Source organism: Marmota monax, unplaced genomic scaffold (assembly GCF_021218885.2).
Source record: "Marmota monax isolate L192 unplaced genomic scaffold, Marmota_monax_Labrador192_F-V1.1 WCK01_AAM20220418_F8-fsc00018, whole genome shotgun sequence".
NCBI classification, from domain to species: domain Eukaryota; kingdom Metazoa; phylum Chordata; class Mammalia; order Rodentia; family Sciuridae; genus Marmota; species Marmota monax.
The window spans coordinates 6,010,001-6,031,156 of NW_026692201.1; positions in this window are offsets into that span (position 1 = coordinate 6,010,001).

Here is a 21,156-nt window from a genome sequence, read left to right on the forward strand (position 1 = left end):
GTACAAAAGAATTCAGAACAAGACTTTGAAGCAATGTTTACACACCCATGCTTGTAGTAGCATTACTAACAATAGGTAAGAGGTGGAGGATGGATAAATAAACAAAATGTGGTGTGTGTATGTGTGTGTGTGTGTGTGTGTGTGTGAATAAATATTTTTAGCCTTAGAAGGAAGGGCATTCTGATACATGATATAACATGGCTGAACCTTGAGAACATTATGCTAAGTGAAATCAAAAGACAAATACTGCTTGATCCCACTTATATGATGTATCTAGAGTGGTCAAACACCTAGAAATAGAAAATCGAATGGTGGTTGCCAGTGACTGAGAGGAGGAGGCTATGAGGTGTTGTTTAATGAGCAAAGAGTTTCAGTTTTGCAAGATGCAAATATTCTGGAGACTGTATAGCAGTGTGAAGATATTTAACACTACTGAACTGTACACTTAATAATGGTTAAGGGGGCTGGGATTGTGGTTCAGTGGTAGAGCACTTGCCTCCCATGCTTGGGGCACTGGGTTCGATCCTCAGCACCACATAAATAAATAAAATAAAGGTAATGTGTCCATCTACAATTAAAAAACCTTTTTTTAATGGTTAAGGGTTGGTGCTCTAGCTCAGTCATACAGAACTTGCCTAGTATGCATGAGGCCTTGGATTTAATCCCTAGCACTGGGAACAAACCAAAAAAAAAAAAAAAAAAGGTCAATGTGGTGAACTTTTTGTTATGTGTATATATTTTTTCAAGTAATGGGGATTGAAACCAGGGGTGCTTTACTACTGAGTTACATCCCCAGCCTTTTTTATTTTTCATTTTGAGATAGATAGGGTCTCACTAAGTTGCTGAGGCTGGCCTCAAACTTGTGATCTTCCTGCATCAGTCTCCGGAGTTGTTCAAATTACAGGTGTAAGCCATCACACTGGGATTATATGAATTTTACAATTTTTAAAAAATGAGAAAAAATCTTTTCCCTTGTTCCCTCCCTCCTTTCTTTCCTTTCCCTCTTACTACATTAGTAAAATATGAACATAATTTTGTGGGTAAAACATCCCAGAAATATGTAAGTGATAATCTTCCTTCATTGCTCTCCACAGGCATAACTGCTTTGCTATTTGGGGTATATTGTCCCAACCTCTGACTGTGGATTTACACACACACTCATTCATGTACACATAGACACATATGTATGTACACACATTCATACACACACACACACACAAAATTTTAAATGGGCCTGAACTTTGCTCACTGCTCTAGGGGTGGCTTTTCTGCTTGAAGGTTTAACATTTTGTTCTTCCTCTTCCTTCATAATACAAAACGACCCTTAGCCAAACTCTGTTGATGCCACTATGACCGAACTTTCTGGAACAGAGCATACGGATAGTTTCTGGGGGTGCTTACTGGTTCCACAGGTAGACTGACCACAACGGACGAGCTGAAACTTGGGAGCCTTTGCCATCAGCAGAGCGGCAGCAGGACCACCAGAGCCAGATAATTGGCAGCGGAAGGGTTTTCTGTTGGAAGCTACCCATTTCCATCAGTGCAGTGGGCTCCTGCACAAAATGTTGTCTACTACCACATGGGGTGGTGGGGATTTGGGGAAATGATAATCACAGCAAAGGAGCAACCGGGAGGCAAAGGGCAAGTCCTATCTGGGAAGAATTATCAGCCGGGCTTTACCACCTTTATAAAATATGAACAACTGTATTGATCTGAGAAAAAAACCCTCACCCTTTTAGCCTTTTCTAAATTGAGATGATAGCACTGTTATGCATTAAAAGATGTTATCAGTCCCAAAGAGCAAGTATGGTCTTACACCAACTAATATCTGCTAAAATGTACCTGACTGCATTGGAAATGTTGCAGCAGATTGGTATAGCTGGGAATAATGAACCGCTGCACCCCATTGAAATGTAATTACACAGCCCTCTTGTTCTTAAACCTATAAGGTGAAAGAAAGATGAATAGTGAAAGTAAAAACCGCTGACCCTTCAAACTTTAATTTACGTTATGCATTCGCTCGCCCTTCTGATAGGTTTTAGAAAGGTCATAATTTAGGGTATTTTGCAGTTGATAAATGATCTGTATGTTTGTGTTCACACGCACCGATTGATTTGTTATAGCCAAAATATTGTTTCTATAACAACCCAAGGGCCCTTAACTAGACAAACGGCAAACCGGAATCCAAGGGGAGGCAGAGGGAAATCTGGGCCTGCCCAGAAGGGGCTGTCTCTGCCCAGACTCCAGGATGATAGAGTGGAGGGTGTGGGTGAGGATGCAGGGGCAAAATGGAGGGAGGAGGAGGTGGTGGCCAGACCAGATGGAGCAGTGGCTTGGGTTCTTGGCAGGCCTGCAGTCATGGTCCCTTCAAAGCCTCTCAGCCCAGCGTGGGTGGCTTCCACTGAAGCCCAGGCAAGTCTTGTCAAGACTTTCAAGTTGAGCTCCCCTTGGTGCAGAGTAAGCCAGTGGGGTTGTTAGGGCAATTTTCCCGCCTTTCCAGCCTTGGAAGAGGCTCCTGTTTCCGGGCCCAGTTGATGCATTATGCATCAGAGCTGCCTGCAACTGACAGCCCCTCAGCCAACGTCGACTTGAAAAGCAATGGTGCTAATCAAAGCCGACACATTTGAATGTCCAGACACACACACAGAGAAATTTACTAATCAAAAAGTGTATTTCCTAGGGCTGTCTCCAGAGAAATCCGCGGGAAGAAATTGGAATAATTTATTAGCTTACAAGTTTTCGTTGACAGTTAGCCCAAAGCTATTTATCTCTGTAATAGAGAACGTCTCCAATGTGGCAAAATTGACCAAATCAAACAGCTTTGATCAGAAAATGAATCTGGCAAGCCTGCCTGTCGGAGGGTCCCAGGAGAAAGGGGGGAAACAAACAAAAAGATTTAACAAGTGGTCAATAGGAGAAAGAGAGCAAGAGAAAGAGATTCGGAGAAGAAAAGAGCGAGGGAGAAGGAGGGGGCAAAAGAATTTTGCAAAGCCACAGCCCCGGCTCTGGAGTGAATTGTTGAAGAAATAAATGATGTTTCACATCATAACATTTAACATGGTGCTTGTGCATTTTCTGAGCCCTGCAGCCCAAACCGAGATGTGATTTTTATGGTAACAAAATGATGACAAACTGCAGAGGGAAGGGGCATCTTGCTGTTGCTGCTGCTCTGCTGAGGACACAAGCACAGGAACATCCAGAGAAACGATGCTACCTCTCCTGGCCTCGGGGTCAGCCCTGGACCATGACTAGAAGGCAATGATCATGCTAACTTTGCCTGATCTGCCTTGGTGGGCCTGAGGTGCTTACCTACCAGGTGCTAAGCTGGCTTCTGGGAGAGGAACTCTAGCCACATGAGTCTGAAGGTAGGATCCAGAGGGAGGCTCCCCTCCTCCTCCTCTCTTGGGCAGTGTCAGGGGAGATGGGAGTGGGAGAATGTGTCACTCCTTCAACTTTTCTTCCAGGATATACAGAGTATAACTGCAATCAGGTGACGGTATCAAATGCAGCTTTGGAGCCCTGTGGTGTATGGATGGATCAGATAATAATTAAGAACTAGGGAAAGAGTTTGAAATCAATGTAGCACGACTTTACATACAAATCTTGGTCTCAATCATCCAGGCCAGCCAGTGAATTAGCTTCCAAACCCAGATATCCTCTGCCATGAACAATATACTCCACCTGCTAATACCCAAGTGCATTCACTGGCAAGGGAGTTGTTGTATTCAACTGTTAAATAATTAGGATGCTCCAGCAGCCAACACACTGGGGCCCAAACTAAGTGCTAGAAACCCGTCATCAGTATCACCACACACTTTATTCTAAAGAAGAGTTCGTGAGCTCGTTAAGTTGAGACACATTAAAAAATTATGATGGAGGCTGGGCCTGGTGGCACACGCCTATAATCCCAGCGGCTCAGGAGACTGAGGCAGAAGGATCGTGAGTTCAAAGGCAGCTTCAACAAAAAGCACCTCAGTGAGACCCTGTCTCTAAAAAAAGGACTGGGGATGTGGGTCAGTGGTCAAGTGCCCCTAAGTTCAATCCCTGGTACCTAAATAAATAAGTGTGTGTGTGTGTGTGTGTGTGTATAAAATAATAATGGAAAATTGGCAAGAGTATTTGTCAATTAAGAAACATTCTAAAATAGGGGAAATGCTCTCATCACAGTCCTCTCTGGATTAGAATGCTGAGTGAGGACATTATTTGATGAAGACTTGAGAGGGCCAAACTAACTTGAAAGGTTAGACCAGCCCTGAGGTCTGGGGGCCCAGCTGGGACTGACTGTGTGTCTTTGGGACATGCTTTCTTTATTCTATCTGTAAACTGTGATCTTGGGTCCAGATTATTATTCCCTGCCTGGCAGGGGTTGTTGTGGAAATCAAGAGAGACAATTGGGTGGGTCAGACGTGGCTCAGTGGCAGTGCACTTGCCTGGCATGCCTGAGGCCCTGAGACAAACAAACAAACAAAAACTAAAACACCAGACACATTGAAAAATAATTAAATTCCTACACAAACACTAGAGGTTATTTCCACTCCTTTGTCCCGGGGGATAAGGGAGATCAGCAATTTTACTTGATCAGCCAAGTCCAACTTAACTGGAGAAATCTATGTCAAGAAACAGAGCTGCAGCTAGGTGCAGTGGTATATGCCTGTAATCCCATGACTCAAGAGTCTGAGGCAGGAGGATCACAAGTCTGAGGCCAGCCTGGTCAATTCAGTGAGAGCTTATCTCAAAATTAAAATAATAATAATAATAATAAAAAGCTCTGGGGATGCAGTTCAGAAGAGCAATTCCCAGTACTGGATGGATGGATGGATGGAAGGAAGGAAGGAAGGAAGGAAGGAAGGAAATAAAAAGAAAAGAAATGCTGTGCACACCTCCACACTCTCAGAACTGGACTATCAGCTTATTTTTTTTTTCTAGAAATGCTCATTATGCACCTGAGAACTGAGTCACAACCTCATAAGAATCGGCTAGTCAAATTCCTGATGCTTCTAGGGACTTTTGTCTTTCAGCCATGTGCCCTTCCTCAAACATTTGGGGAAAATATATAGTTGGTTTTAAATCCTTTTGGACTCCCAATTCAGGTTTAAGTCCCCATGTCTGATCCATATGTCTGTGTATTCTTGGAGCTATAACCCCTGGCTAATTGAGTACTAAAGGTGGATCAGCAATTTTGCTTGATCAACCAAGTCCAACTTAATCTGCTCTGTAAAAGGACTTAGTGGACAGTATCTAAAAGTGAAAGTATTTCTAAACCATTCAAACAAAGACAATCAGCTTGGTTTTGTTGATATTTTAGAGGAGCACAGGGAGAATAACATTTTGGCCAGTCTTCGGTTTATTTCTAGGACAGAAAATAAGGCAACTGAGTTGGATTTGACTAAAATTTACAGTCTGTATGTCAGTATTATGCAGGATAATGGGTGTGTCTGAGCAATTGAATCAGATCCTCTTGTGAATGAGTCAAAATTGTCTCTCAATTACAAGAAGTACATATTGATACCCATCCTGACATTGTGACAATCACACACCACAGTCACACAATATCGCAAAGCAGTTTTCCCTTAGAGCTACTCTCCCAAGCAATTGCCTCTCTGATCCATGTTTTATGGTCTCCCCAGGAGCAGCATCAATATGCTTCTGTATCTGTGAGCCCCTTTGTCCTAGTATCTCAGCACCCCACATCTTGTCTGGTTGGGCCTCTGCAGAGTTGGTGTGCACTTTTCTCTTGGGAAAAATAGAGTAGTCAAGAATTCAACAGTACTGTAATATGACTTGCTGAGAATGTACCAGGGAGCTCTTATCAAGAATCAGGATTAAGAAGACTCAAGATTTCTTTTTTTTTCTTTTAACTTTTTTTTTTAGTTGTACATGGACACAGTACCTTTAATCACTAATTTATTTTTATGTGGTGCTGAGGATTGAACCCAGTGCCTCACATGTGTAAGGCAAGTGCTCTACCACTGAGCCACAACCCTGGCCTCCCAAACTCAAGATTTCTTGTAGCTAGATTTAAGTCTCCTCCACTTTGAAGTATTATTCTAAAATCTGTAAAACTCACTGACTTCCCAAATGAGGAGCTCATTTAGATGATTCCTAGTATGACTCTTTTTCCTCTTGTATAATAGATAGTGTCTAGCACTGGGGACCCACAATGAAAGCTTTAAGAATTCATGAGGAAAAAGACTGCAATCCATTTATTCTAGGTACTTGTGAGATCTTGGCCATGTAATTTTGTTAAACATTTACCTATATAATCTTAGGAACCAAACACTCAAACTCACAATTTAGGAACTTCCATCTTGGATACTGAAATTCTGGAAATCATACATTATTCTTGAAAACTCCCCTAATGCCACTTGCTATATAATACATACAGATGGAGGAAAGGAAGGGCTTTGAAAGCAGGAGGATTTAAGCAGAAGAAAGCCAGAAAATGACTTGGGAAGTCAGTTTTCTTAGAAAACACTGTATGATTTTTTCACAATTATTTTTTTTTCATAAATATCACCTACCCAGATAATTCAGAAGATTGGAATTTGTGGCAAATTAAATTGGAAATTATGAATGACATTCTCAAAATCTCTGTCTTTCCCACAAATCCTGTCTGTTTTCTTTAAAAAAAAAAAAAAATATATATATATATATATATATATATATATATATATATATATATATATGTATTTTTTCCCCTTCAACCAGGACTTCAATTAGATTTCAGGTGTTCACCTTGACTTTAAATAATATTTAAATGTCCTGTAGTAGCTTTAATTATATAATTTTATAGTCAATAGGAAATGATCCTATGTGGATAAAAACCTAATTGAAAGAAAGAACACACCCATCTTAAAGCTTGGCATGCATGAGCACTGGCAGACATCCCAGGAATACTTCTGTCTTTTTAATGGGATTAGTAGGTGCTCCTAAAAATGACAGGAAATTAATTTTCCCCTAAATATTCACTATATTTCAGAAGTTCACCCTAAATAAAAAAAACTGGACACAAACTCTGCTCTAGATCAGGTCATTATTACTAGAGAAATCAGTACATATCAGTACAGATTACTTTTTTGGGTAATGTTGGGGATTGAACTCAGGGCCATGTTATGTATGCAAGTGTTCTACCACTGGGCTGCACCCCAAGCCCCAGTACAGTTTAGCAGAGCCTTCATCCCAGGACTGGCTCTGCCACTTGATAAGCTCCTGACCTTGTCCTGTCACTTAATGTCACCATGTTCTGAGTAAAAGAAGTCTACCCCAAACCTTGCTTCTAAGACTGCTAATAAAAATACTTTTAAACAATTGGTTCACAGAAAGAATCATCCAGTAACTTACATTCTCTTAACTAGAGGGAAAAAAATGAATGTGCTAGTTCTGCCCAATCATTGCCCCTGCTTCCACTCCATCTCCTCTTTGCTCTAACAGCTCTACGTGTTCATTGGGAATTGAGAAAGTAAGTGGAGAAGTTCATCCTTATACCTTGCACCTGTTAAAGAGATCCTGGGTTTTAAAGAAGCCCCAGTATAAAAACTCACAGGCCCCGTGAGATTCTATACAATATAATTCCTTCAAAGAAGGCCCAAGGGGTTGAGAAAGACTGGGCAGGAATTCTAAGGTTTTCTTTTTGCCCTTGGGGAGGACTCCATGTAAGTAATTAACCAACAATGGTTTTTGAGCTCTACTATCATCTATCTCAGAAAACTGATGCTCACAACAATCCAGCCACACTGAAATCATTACCCCTATTTCACAGATAAAGGAACTGGAGTTCAGAAGGATTCCATGATGTGCCTAGGGTCAAGTCTCCAACTCAGAGAGAGCTATGAGGAGACCTTAGGTCTCTCTGACCTCATGTCTACTCCTTCTGTTGTCCTTAGGGAAGAAAAAAAGAGGTCCTGATTTATTCTTAATGAGACATCTATCTTTATTCTTTGCCTTGGTCACAAATACCATCATATACCTTGGTCCATCCATCCTGAGCGTATTTCTAATAGTTAGAAAGGACTAATTATACTATGTGACAAAGTCTCACTTATGCTACATACCAAAGCAGAGTGGCTGGGGGGCCCTGCTTGCTACAGTCACCCAGAAACTCATGCTGACACAGACTCTACCATCTCACTATTAGATATTATTAAGTCCATGTCTCAATGCAATATTTTTAGGATTTGCCTCAACCAGGGAAGAGTGTGTGTAATATTGCCATATGACTTTTAAGTGTTATTGCCCAGAAGTGACATGAATCCACTCACCTTGCCAAAGCAAGTCACACGGCCACACCTAACTTCAAGCAGATCCTTCCACGTTGCTGGAAGAAAAAGAGAACCAGAAATTTTAGAGAGCTCTAAACAGTACTCTTGGTCAAATGGAGGAAGGAGCACTGGGCTGAGAGTCACAGAACCTCCATCCCAGTACTGGCTCTGCCACTTGAGAAGCTCCATGACCTTGTCCTGTCACTTAATCCCACTGCCTGCCACATACTCCTCTGCAAACGAAGGTTTAGGATAGATGGTCACCTCTCTGATTCCGTACCTGAACGAATCTATTACCTTTGCGAGATCTCAGAACCCACATGCTTGGGAGCAGGTCAGTGGGGTCATTGCCAACAAGAGCCAACAGTACAGGGAAGATGATGAGGGCATTGTGGAGATGGACTCATTTGCGCACACAGTAGGGAAGCTGGATAGCTTCTGTTGAGTCTTAGAGTTTTGAGATAGTCCACACAGGCGTGATGAATGTGTCAAGGATTGCATGTCACACAGTATACTTTGTTAACTCATTTTGACAAAGGCATTTGAGTTTTAACTGCATGTGACAGCCACTCAGTCTACTCATAAATGTTCCTCACATACAGGTGTTTCCCACTTAGGTAATAGATGTATTTCTTTTTCAGAAAATAGTGTATAAACTATATTTAAAAATCAGTGCTTGGGTACATGGGAAATTATATTGGTCAAACGAATCCAAGGACAAGAGCCTTTTAAGAAAAGATAAAAAGATCATTCTGGTTCTACCTTTTCTCTAGATTGTTCTTTGGTAAACCCAGAGTCTCTGGCACAGACAAAGACATTTAAAGATAACTGTGAATGGATAACACTCAGTTATCTATCTGTGGTTGACCTACATTTTCATACACTAGTAATGATACCTTACATATGTATAGCAGTTTCTAGTTAAAAAACCTATATTTACATGGAGCAGGAGAAGAAAGAGCAAAAATACCGTATCACACTAAAGTTCCATTATGGCTCTATTTCTTAGAGATATTCACAGATTTGGACACATTATTTCACCTCTTGGGCCCTCTAGCATCTCATTTGTGAAATAAGAGAAATGCCTCTGTCTCAGAATTATTAAAAGGATGTGACAAGAGTCTTAGGTCAGTATGTCTATTCCAGGGCCTGACCTGGAGAAGGGTCTTTTTTATAAAGCCAAAGATGATGCATCATTATGCGCATTTTACAAATGAAAAGGTTGAGGCCCAGAGAGATAGAGTGTCTTGCCCAAAGTCTCATAAATGCAAGATTGGATCCCCAACTTGTGCCGTCTCTCCCTTGCACACCTTTTTGCCGGATCCCATCAGGAGACAATGTCTGGAAATTCAGATATTTTTACAAAACATGCCTATCAAGTTATTTAGGACTGACATACATCATCTTTTTTTTCATACATCATCTTATACATATTGTTTTATGTGATTTTTGTCTTTCCTTTCTGCCTGGGCTGGTCATGCCCTGAGATATAGGCCAGGCTCAGGGTTCCCATGCATATATCTCTTCATGTCCTTGGCGGGTGCTCTGCTAATGTTTTTCCTTTAGCCACAAATTCTTGCAAATCTGTTCATCCAGACACGACACAGTAGTACATTTTATCATTAAGAAAAGACCTTGGTTTTTAGAAAATTTGTCATCTGAGTTTGACAATTACAAAGGACATAATAATTCATGTTAAGGTATTGTAGCAAAATAGTAATACCACTAAGATGCTGAGATGATCAAGTGCTTTTACTTGTAGGGACCATCTCTCCTTCCTCTATATCCCAACAAGTGCACATATTTTTTTTTACACAGAGACGTTGAGAATCTACTGGAGAGAAGGCAGGGACTTAGGCTCTGGGTTAGAACCATGAGATAGACATGAATGATCCCTGACCTCACTGAACTCATGGGACAAGGCTGTCAATAAATAGATAAATAACATTTAGAATTACAGATTATAAAAATGAAATGAAGGAAAAGAGAAGGCACTAAGAGAGCATACATAAGGGCTGGAATTTAGATTAGGAAGGTGAGGCGAGCCTCCATGAAAAAGTGGATTTCTACTGAGACCTGAGAAAAACGGGCAGAAATTGCTCAGGCAAAAAGTGAGAGAAAGAGCATTCCAAGAGGCAGGATCGACAGGGTCCGGGCCAAGGCTGGTAAAAGCTTACAACTGAAATGAGGTCAGAGGGCCACAGCCTTGGAAACTCAGAGACACAAAAGAGGGGCTTGGAAAGACAGTGGAGTGAATCTGACCTAACTTTCCTATGCACATGTATGAATACACCTCCGTGAATCTCACCATCGCATACATCCACAAGACTGGGATCCTAATTAGAATAAGATACATTTCATGCTTGTATAAATATATCAAAATAGATTCTACTGTCATGTATAACTAAAAGGAACAAATAAATTTTTTTTTAAAAGACGGATGAGGGTGGCCTGGTACAAATTTTTATAGGCATATCAGGTTGTAACTGAAAAATTTTAAGCAGAGAAATCATATGATTAAACTTAAACACTGTCTGATCTTTCTACTGTTAATTAGAAGAATGGATTTCATTTAAGAATGGATTTCATATAAAGGAGGGCAAGAGTTGAAACAAGGGGGCCATCCAGGAGACTACTGCATTTGTCTAGTGAAGGATGAAGATGGTTGGAAATTGGGTGGTAGCAATGAAACAGAGATGAGAGTGGAATTGTGGAATATTTTAGGGGTATAATTGACGGCACGTGATGATGAATTTTATTTATGAAAGAAGAGAAAGATGACTCTCATGTTTCTGGGTGTGTAGATTGATTAACCAAGATTTGGAGCAAGGGGGTCAGATAGCTCAGGCCTGGCCATTTTGTATTTGAGTTGCTTCTGAGATACTCAAGAAGAGGAAATTGTTGGATGCAGGAGTTTGGAGCTTAGGTACATGTTTGGAAGAACTTGACCCATAGGTGATATTAGAGTGGTGGGCTCTGTAGAAAGTATAGAAAATGCTGAGAGGAGTCCTAGCACTGAGTCCAGACTTGTGGATTCGTGAAGGACTTGGGGAGGAATCCAGGAGAATGAAGTGTCAAGAGACACAGAGGAAAAACAGTGTTTGGGAAGGAGGGAGAGTTCTGCCCCACTCAGAGATGAAGCCAACTGGGAGGTAATTTGGGATGAAAGTCAAGAGTTGAGGCTGGAAAACAAAATAGGAAGGGAGCCACTGAGCTGGAAGGACAGGAAAGAAGTGGCACTCTGTGAACAGCTCTGAGGGTGAGCAGAGAGAACAGTTGAGGAGCAAGTGGGCACACAAGAGATATCTGTGTTGAGAAATACCAGAGCACATCTGTGTGCTGTGGGTACTGGTGGCAGTCCAGTAGAGAAGGCAAGAGAGAAGATGCTGGAATGAGGAGAGCAATGCCCTGACATCACCAAGGACCACACCTGACCTTCAGCCCAAGTTCTTTCTAAGTCTCCCTCCCAAGGCACCAAAGGGGTGATGGCTCCAGTGACTTCATGGAACTGGGGAACTTTAGGTCTTCTGACGGAAAATCACCTGGTAATAGAGAGAAACAGAGGCTTCATTTCTACCATGGAAGGAGGAAGAAGGAGAGAGAGAGAGATAAAAAAGGGAAGAAAGTAGGAAGCAAGGGAAGAAACTAGATATGGGGATGGCCAGTCCTCCCCCCTTTCCAGGAAGTCAAGTCGACAGTAAAGCTGAGCCCCAGAAGATACGGGGTGGACCTCTGTCTTCTCAGGAGGGCCATCATCACCCTTATCAGAAGCCTGACTTGTTCGTCTCAGGAGGTCACTATCAAACCTTGTTTTTCCTGCAGACCTCAAAATTTCATCAGTCCAGAGAAGCTTTCAGGGCAACAGCCACTATTCCAGGGTTGAAAAACCCTGACTTTTCTGTCTTTGTACCTCCCAATTCCCTACCAAGGTCCTGAGCCACAGAGGACTGTGTGACTTCAATGGATGATGGCAAGATTAGTGTTCTGCCTTCCCACCCACTTGGTCATGTTTCCTGAACTGGAAAAGTGAGCCTAGGGGAGTGGGAGAGGAAGAAAGAAGGCTTGCCTCAGCCTTCTGCATTCATTCTCTGAGGCATGAGATTTGATTACTAGTCTTCTAACATGCATGACAGCAGATGTTAAGATTCGCCACAGAGTTATCTAGCCCCCTTTTAAATTCATCTACAATGTTGGGCTCTTTGACCTCTAGAGGTAAAGAGTACCACAGCTGACTTCATGCCACTTAATGTTGCTGTCTCCTCTGTATCGATAAAGGTTTTCTTGAAATATAAGGCATCAGAACAAAGAAACACCTGACTTCTGGGAATACATACTATAGTTCACCAATACAACAACCAGCTGTCAAGGATTCCGATTTAGTCTCCCTCCTCAACCATCTTCTGCACACAAGAATATCTTTTTTTTATTGTGATTGATATTCTTGGTTCATTGTGCTACAGAGGATAGTAAAAATAAAATTAATAACCATCTCTCATCAACTAAGATGCTTATTACCTTATACATCTTATACATCTTCTTTAACTTTTTCCAAATTTGCTCATAGACCAGAAAGAAATCCAACTTCTTCCAGGCTTTAAGTCCCTTGTCAAAAGGTGTGACCCTTTTCTAACTTCTAGGTGGTGGGAGTGTGTGTGTGTGTGTGTTGGGGGGGAGGGTCTCAAATTTCAAAAGTAGGAGCCACCCCTTAATTTCCTTCTCTGGAAGTTCCCCAGCCCACCTTCACATTGTATCCTCTATAGTTTTAAAAAACATTATTCAACATAATATCTTTACAATTGTTGACAAGGAGATATGTTTTAAGTGTGTCCCCTCTGCCCACCCCCGTCCAGCTCCCCTCACCTCCCCACCCCTCCCAGACAGCCTGTGCTTGCTATTGGGACAGGGCTTTGCTCCTCCTTGTTCAGCTACACCTGGTGCAGTGCTTTTGCTCTCTCATAAGACCATTTCAAACAATGCTCTCTCTGTAATGTAAGCTTTTCTTGTGCTGAAACCTTGCCTTCTATTTACTTTGAACAGCACTCATCACACTGCATAACATAAGCCAGACAATAGTGGCACAGAATTAAATAACAGCAGAACATAACCGTCTACTATGGAAGCGCTAATGAGGAGCCTGTCTTTTGAAGGCATCCTACAAAGTAAAACGCAGGCGAGGATAAAGGGCAAGGCTGAGGGGGAAGTCAATAGAGCCTCACAATGTGAAGACTTAACCTTTGTCTCCATCAGCTCATTAGATTTTTGAGTTGTAGCACCAGCCAGAACCTTCCCTATTTGTCTAGAGCCAAGTGCCTTGACAGAGCTCGGCAAGAACGAGGACTCCTTTTCTCCAGGCTGAGTGAAGATGTAAACTCAGAAGGCACAGCTCATGTTGATGATCAGTACACATTTTCCAAATACCACAGAGACACTAAAATCGGTATTGTTAGATGAAACCAGCTCGTTACATAAATGTGTCATGAACAGAAGCAATTTTGTTGTAATTATTATTTTTTTAGTTATACAAAGATTATATCTATGGTTTATGCCCCTGCTTCTTTGACTAGTAGTCTTATTTCTGGGTATATTAGGTTAGTGTTCAAGGTCTATTCTGTTTTTCAGCTTGCAAAATTTATATCTCAATGCTAACATGAAGGAAATAAAATCTTAGTTTTTAGGTTTCCTTGCTTCCATGGACTAGAATCAACATATCTATGGTCATTCATACCACATATCGCAAGCATTAAAATAATGCTGTTTATTCTTCTAATACTTATTGAAGGCTTATTATGCTATGAACTGTCCCAAATGCTTTGATGTATTGGTTTTATCCTTATGATAACTCCATGAGGTGGTAAATATTACTACTCCCTAACAGATGAGGAAACCGAGGTCCAGAGAGGATAAGCCAGCTATCCAAGGTCACACCATGAAATGCCGTCAGAACCCAGACTCATCTGGACTGATAACCAGCACTGCCTCTGTGGTGAATCTGTGCTATTGTTGAAAAATAACCTGAGAAATAACTGGTGACACGTGGAGAAAATTGAAATTACACAACCAATTACATGACCAAAAAAAGTTGACATTTGGAATAGGTATGAGACCAGATTTGTAGACAGATCCCCCAATTCTTCCCACCTAAAGTCTGTGTTCCTAGAAGGTGCCTCTTCTGAAAACAACACAACACTGTCTCTCCACATACACCTAACATGGCCCTTGAGATTCTTGACATATTTTTCTATGACCCAGCACTTCAGCCCCTGCCCTGGCCACAGGAGTTTGTGCTGGGGTGAGTACCTTCATAGCAAATACGTAGATGTTGATTGATGTGAGGGACAGCCACAGGAGCAACAGGAGGCACAGGATGCTTTGCTGCATGTAAAGCCCTGAAGGGCCTATAATTCAGTTTTGTTGACTTCACATATTTAAACTAGGGCCTGGCCTGAATGCAAAGCCTGAAATTTATACTCAATTATCCAGTATGATTTCATAAAACAGAACAAAAATGAAAAACAAACAGAAAACACCTCACCTAAGAAAATTCATTAATTTTTTTTAACTTCAAAATTTACTCACATACAGAACTTTCCAGTGAAAGATCCTAGGGTATTTTCATAGAATGCTCAGAACATTCTTTCCTTACATCTTCCCAGAGGTGCTTCACCAAACTTCAGGACAGATGGCAACCCTCACTTTTGCTAATTCTAAATCTTAGCAACATCTTTACATCCTAACTTTTAAGTTGTTTGATGGAGTTGCCTAATTTTCTTTCTAAACTCATATGCTCTCATTTAGCTATTTCCCTAGGATCTCTGTCTCTTTCTCTCTCATGTTCAGATTGAGTTACTTAATCAATTTTACTATCATTCACTCCCCACTTGATTAAATCCTAAATTTTATCATCAAAGTATTTCCAGGAGATAATATGTTATAAAAGTTAAAGTAATGTTTAATTAACACCATAATATGCTCATAATTACATTTTCCATAAAGTTCTTTAAACTTATGGAATCCTCATAAAAAGCAGAGCTTGAACACTTATCACCATACTCTTTCCAAAATCTAATATGGTAGACTTTTTACATTAATGAATCACATTTTGTAGCTTCTTTCTTTATATAAAGCTAGGAGAAATAATAGTGATTTAACACTTCTCAAGTGTATTCCAAATAACACTATACAAATATAGAATGAGGACACTCATAATCTCTATAGTAATTTGTACTTGATGTATGATAACTGGAAAATAAGTTTCTACAATTACATTAATTAATTTAATATTACATTGTTAATGTACAGGTATCTGTTGTGTAAGTTTGGTTTAAAATGGTACCCTTTATTTTTTAACTAGGCATAGAAGTCATAGACAACAGCTTCTCATAACATCCCTTTTGGCCAGAAAACTTCCCTCAATCTATGCAGTATCAGAGCTTATTTGCCTCTGAAGATGTTCATGTAGCTTCTGGAAACAGCATGAAACTATTTATGCTGCAGGGCAGATTTGCCCAAATCAATTTGGCTCTTTTCACTGACCTCAAGGGTCAAGTCAATAAGAAAATATCAAGTTGGTCAAAAAATTGCTTAATATACTTGAAACCAAGTTAACCAGTCAAATGAGTTAAAACCATCAAGCCAGTTTAGATTTCTAGACAATCTTCACTTAAATCCCAGTAGAAGAGAAGCTGCCCATCATTCTCCATCACTGCAAATAACAACAGAGTTTGGCTCAGCCGCAACAAATGTCAGAGACTAAGCTTCTCATCTAACCCAGGAGAGGATCCTAAAAGTCCTGGCAGGCACAGACAGGGACACTGGAGGGCCATCCCCAGCTGTGTCTGCTTCAGGGCACCATTAGGCCCCAGGCTTGTCCTGTAGCACCTTTTGATTCAGAGAAGAGCCTGTTGCTAGGAGAAGGTGGGGCATTTCTGAATCTTAACATCTCTTTTCAGTGGACATTTTCCAAACAAATGCTCTTTTTTCTCGTCCAGCAACAAATCCACATCCATTTATATGTTCTTGAACAATCACACCTGTTGACACTCAGTGTCACAAAATTGCCCTGAAAGATGGGAGGAGAAACCATTGAATTTATTTGTGCTTTTAGTTACTTCTGAGAGAAAAGTGGTATTATAGCAATCCATTAAAACCACATACTGCATCAAAGTTAAAAGTCACATAAAAGCACCACCTGTAGCCACTGTTTGAAAGGAAAGTCCTTGGCAAACAATGGCCTGAATGAGCCAGTTTAATCAGGCAGGAGTCAAGACCACTGAGACATAAATTAAGCATTCATCCTTGAGTAGCAGCCAAGCAGCCAAAGCCCCCATAATCCCAATTAATCCCATTTTGTGCTGTTGCCCTTGAGCCAAGGGCAGGGGGAAGAGAATTTGCACACGTTGGTTCCGCATCAGCTCTTACCCTTACAGGGGGTGGGTCTGTAATAAAGGAGTGCACCTCTGCAAGTGTTCCTGTTCTGACGTTGACGTTGTGGCACTCACAGCCCACCTCCGCCCTTCTTCTGTGATCTGTCAGTGTGAGCTTCCTTCAAGGGCATCCTACACTTTTGGAGAGTTAGATGCTTGGGCTCCTTTGAAGACAGACGTGACTCTCTTTCATTCTCCTTTGTTTGTATGATTGAATTGACTTCCCATCACCTGCTCATGCAGCCACACAGAATAAATGAAAGCCCAACAAACCCCCTGAAACTTGTTTTTGCTAATTGCTACTTTGTTCCTGTAAAAAGTTGACTAGCTTTCCAGGCCTAGGAAATTTCCTTCCAGAGAGCAGCTAAGCCATCTACAGGGTCAGCCTCGTGGGTCCCTGCTTAACTCTCTTGCTCCTCCGGGGAAGGTCATGACAGGGTCTGCTCTCCATAAGCATGTCCTCATCAGTGCTGCAGATTCACTATGCCCAAGCCCACAAGTTCCCTTCCAGCTTTATCAGAAGTCCACCCAGACACCAGCTAAGTGGAAAAGGCTCTGGGGTAGAGACAGATGGATGAATTACTGGCCATTGACTGGCTTCTGGACCCCAGAAATCTCCCTTCCTTTCATTGGCCACACTACACCCTGACTCCCAGACTTCCTAGTAGTTACAGGAAGTAAGGTGACATAGGACTAGGCTTTCTCCAACATTTGAGCACAAGTGTTATATACCACCTACTTTCTTTGGCTCATAAAATCCTCCTGGACATACTTTCCCATGTTCTTCCATGTTCTAACTGATTGGGATGGGAATACCCCCCAGCACCACAGTATTCTTCTGGAAAGCCAATTTTAAAGGTAGCCTTGTCAGTTTCAGCCTGGATCCTGGAATGACCACTTTGAACAGAACCCTGGAGCAGGAGAGTTGGCACATATTGGTTCTGCATCAGCTCTTCTTGCGTTTACAGGGGTAGGTTCATCTGAAGGTGTGGTGAGGCATGTCTCTCCATGCCTACACATGTTTCCAAGTCTTAGGTGAGCAAGAAATACATTTCCCTTGTGCTTAGCAATGATACGCTTGGTTGTGTTTGTCACTACAGCCTGACCTACTCTAACCATAATGACTCACAACATGTCTGCTTCTTGACCTCTGGACCACAGATCTCTTCTGGCTACAGGGGAGAAGGAAGTAAGACCAAGGTGGCCAGGGTTCCTCAGTCCAAATCCAATCTTTCCACCATAAGAAATGCCTCCTTGATCAGAGAGCCTCTATTATAGTAAGTGTCTGACAACACTCACCCCTTCCTGTGAGTGCTTTGGTTCTTGGCATTAATGGTGGGCTGGGCTTTAAGGGTTCTTCTCCATTTGGAAGTCCGGGCCATTTTTGGAGCTGGGGTCTGTTGAGTCATTGGTGACTCAGGACTGTGAGCTAAGCCCAGGGAAGGTGATGGAGAAGTAGTCCTGACCTAGGGCTGAGAAGAAATCTGCATGCATCTCACTTCCAGAAAAGGGAAAAGCCCTGAAGCTCTCCACCCTAAACCAAATTTAGGAGAGTGAGAATCTGTGGGCTCTTGTTTTAACTGCAATGAGTCCTTGTCACTTGAAGGCTCTGTTAAATGAAGTGTGTCAGGTTTAATTTTCAGACTTTGGATTGTTTAAATAAATTTGATAAAAAAGAAATAAAAATAATGTCTCCTATTATATTTATCTTTGAAGATGCCAAGCATTAAATTTTTTTTAAAGATGAAGAAATAGAAAGTAGCGTTAACATGCTCATGACCAATATACTGAAGAGATTAGATTTAGAGAATCTAATTAGCATTGAGAACAGTACAAATGGGACATTAAGCACTTTGATCAGTGTTAAGTTTAGAGAAAAATCACCTGTATTTCAAGTAGATAGGGTTTTCTTTGAGAGAAAAAACCCAACTATATTATAATTTAGAAGAATCCAATTAACAGGTAATATAGAGAAGGTATAGGTAAGAACTTAATTTGCTTATAAAACATCAGAGCTTAAGAGGAAAATGTTGCTTCACTCAGACTCATTGATGTTCATTTCAGTATTTTTCCAGTCATTGATTAGAAGTTACATAGCAAGGATAGAGGCAGCATGTTCCTACAGAGAAGCCAGGCCCCTCTAGAACTTTAAGTGGATTTTCTACTGGGTATCTTTTAACACTGCTGGTGGGATGCATGATTGGCAATTTACAAAAAAAAATTTTTAAATTATTCAAGATTTCTATTAAAACTTAAATTCACACACAAAACCTGTACACACTCTCCACAGCAGCTTTTATTTAATTGCCTAAAACTCATAACAACCCAAATGTCCTATAACAGGCAAATGAGTAAATAAACTATGGTAGTATACCTTGGAATACTACTCTGCGGTACAAAGGAACAACTATTTGGACTTCAGGACTCTATTCAAAGTGGTCATTGCAGGACCCAGGCTGAAACTGACAAATGCTACCTTTAAAATTGGCTTCCAGAGATTCCAGAGAATACTGTGGTGCTGGGGGGTATTCCCATCTCAATCAGTTAGAAAGGTGGAAGAACATGGAGACATATATCCAGGAGGATTTTATGAGACAAAGCAAGGAGGTGATACATAGCACTTGTGTTCATGTTCTACTGGAGAAAGTCTAGTCCTATGTCATCTTACTTCCACAAACATGTGTGTGTGTGTGTGTGTGTGTGCATATGACAACTTCAACAGACCTCAAGGGTATTATCTTGAGTGAAAAAAAATTGATCTCAAAAATAACTTTTACTCTACAAATTTATTATATAAATATGATCTGATTCCATTCACTTATTGTTCTCAAAATGACAGAATTAATCTTAGAGATTGAGAATAGACTAGTGGTCCCAAGGGATTAGGGATGGTGTGAGGAAAGAGATGTTGGGGAAAAAATGAGATTCTAGTTTCCCTTTCACAGGGCACAAGTTATATTTAAATTAAATTCTTAAATATTTTTAGCTGTGTATTTCTGTGCATGCTAAGTATCTTGAGAAAGGAGTAACCAACACCACTTTCAGAATCCTGGCAATGTGATTCATATTTTCACACACGAAGGAGGTCAGATGGTCTCTTTTGGGGAGGCTTCGAAAATCAGGGGGACACTTCAAAGGGCACATAAGACAATCTATAGGGGAGTGGGAGAGAAATAATAGAATACCTGTCTCTGTTCATTGCATATGTTATGCATTTAAAATTTCTGTCTTTGGGGGACATTGTAGGATGCATATGATTTATTGGTTTCACAGTACCAGTGCATCATTTTTACATAAGCAAATGTGAACATGGGGATGGAAGCTCAAGTGTTTTCCTGATAGGAGAGTATGATCTAGGGGTGCATGTCCACATCAGCCACTAGCCCACAGGGCTTGGCTCTTGCATCTCATTAATGTTCTGATGCTTATGGTCAACCTCTGACAGCTAGGGCTTTCTGCATATCCTCATGTTGGAATCTTTTCCATCAAGGGGAAACTATATATGTAGGTTTAAAAAAAATGCACAGTAATGTGTTTGGAAAATGCAAGAAAACTGTTCTTTGTCTCCTACCCATCTCCGTGTGGAAGAGAAGCAGATGTTTCTTATGACACTAAAATGGCGAATTTCATCTCACCAATCTATTTACAGGTTAGAAATCATCACTTTCTTCATTAGAAAATTCAAAAGGGTTCTTCCTTTAAATATCTATGTATTATTATTATTAGTCAAAGTGAGATGAAATTGCCTTTGAACATCTTATGCCAACTGCTATGGTTGTTGATTTAAATCTAAAAGAAAGGTTATTCCCAATAAAGATGTAAGGAAAGCCCCGTATGCTGGCCTCTGGCATTTTAAGGCTCTGATTCTGCCTTTGGCTCCTTTTCTCCTCATGCATGCATACTGAAGAGGTTTCCTAAGTAATCTCACTAACTAACTCCCTTAGCTGCTTACTGGTCACCATGGTAAAGGCAAAGGTTCTACCTCTAGACCATATCATGCTTCCCAGCACTCCCCAAATCCAGTTGCTCTCAGACACATCCCATCAGTATGGACCCCACCCCAGATCAGGCTCAATATCATCCAGCCCTCCTCATTTCAAATTTGCTCATTTTATTATATTCCTCCTCCTCATCTGTAATTCACATGATCACCCTAGCTAGAAATATGGTAGTTATCTGAGGTTTTCTTCCTTTCTCTTATATTTTACACTGTTAATTTTTACTTTTTCATTATCTCTAAATTACTCCATGCATTTGATCTACATATATGGATACATGTAAAAAATGCAACACAGAAGACTGGGGATATAGTAGTAGAGCACTTGCTTAGCATGTGCAAAGCCCTGGGTTAAATCCCCAGTACACACACACACACACACACCCCACTATATATATGTGTGTGTGTGTGTGTGTGTATATATATACACACACACACACACGTGCACACACATATATACATATATTTGTATACAACA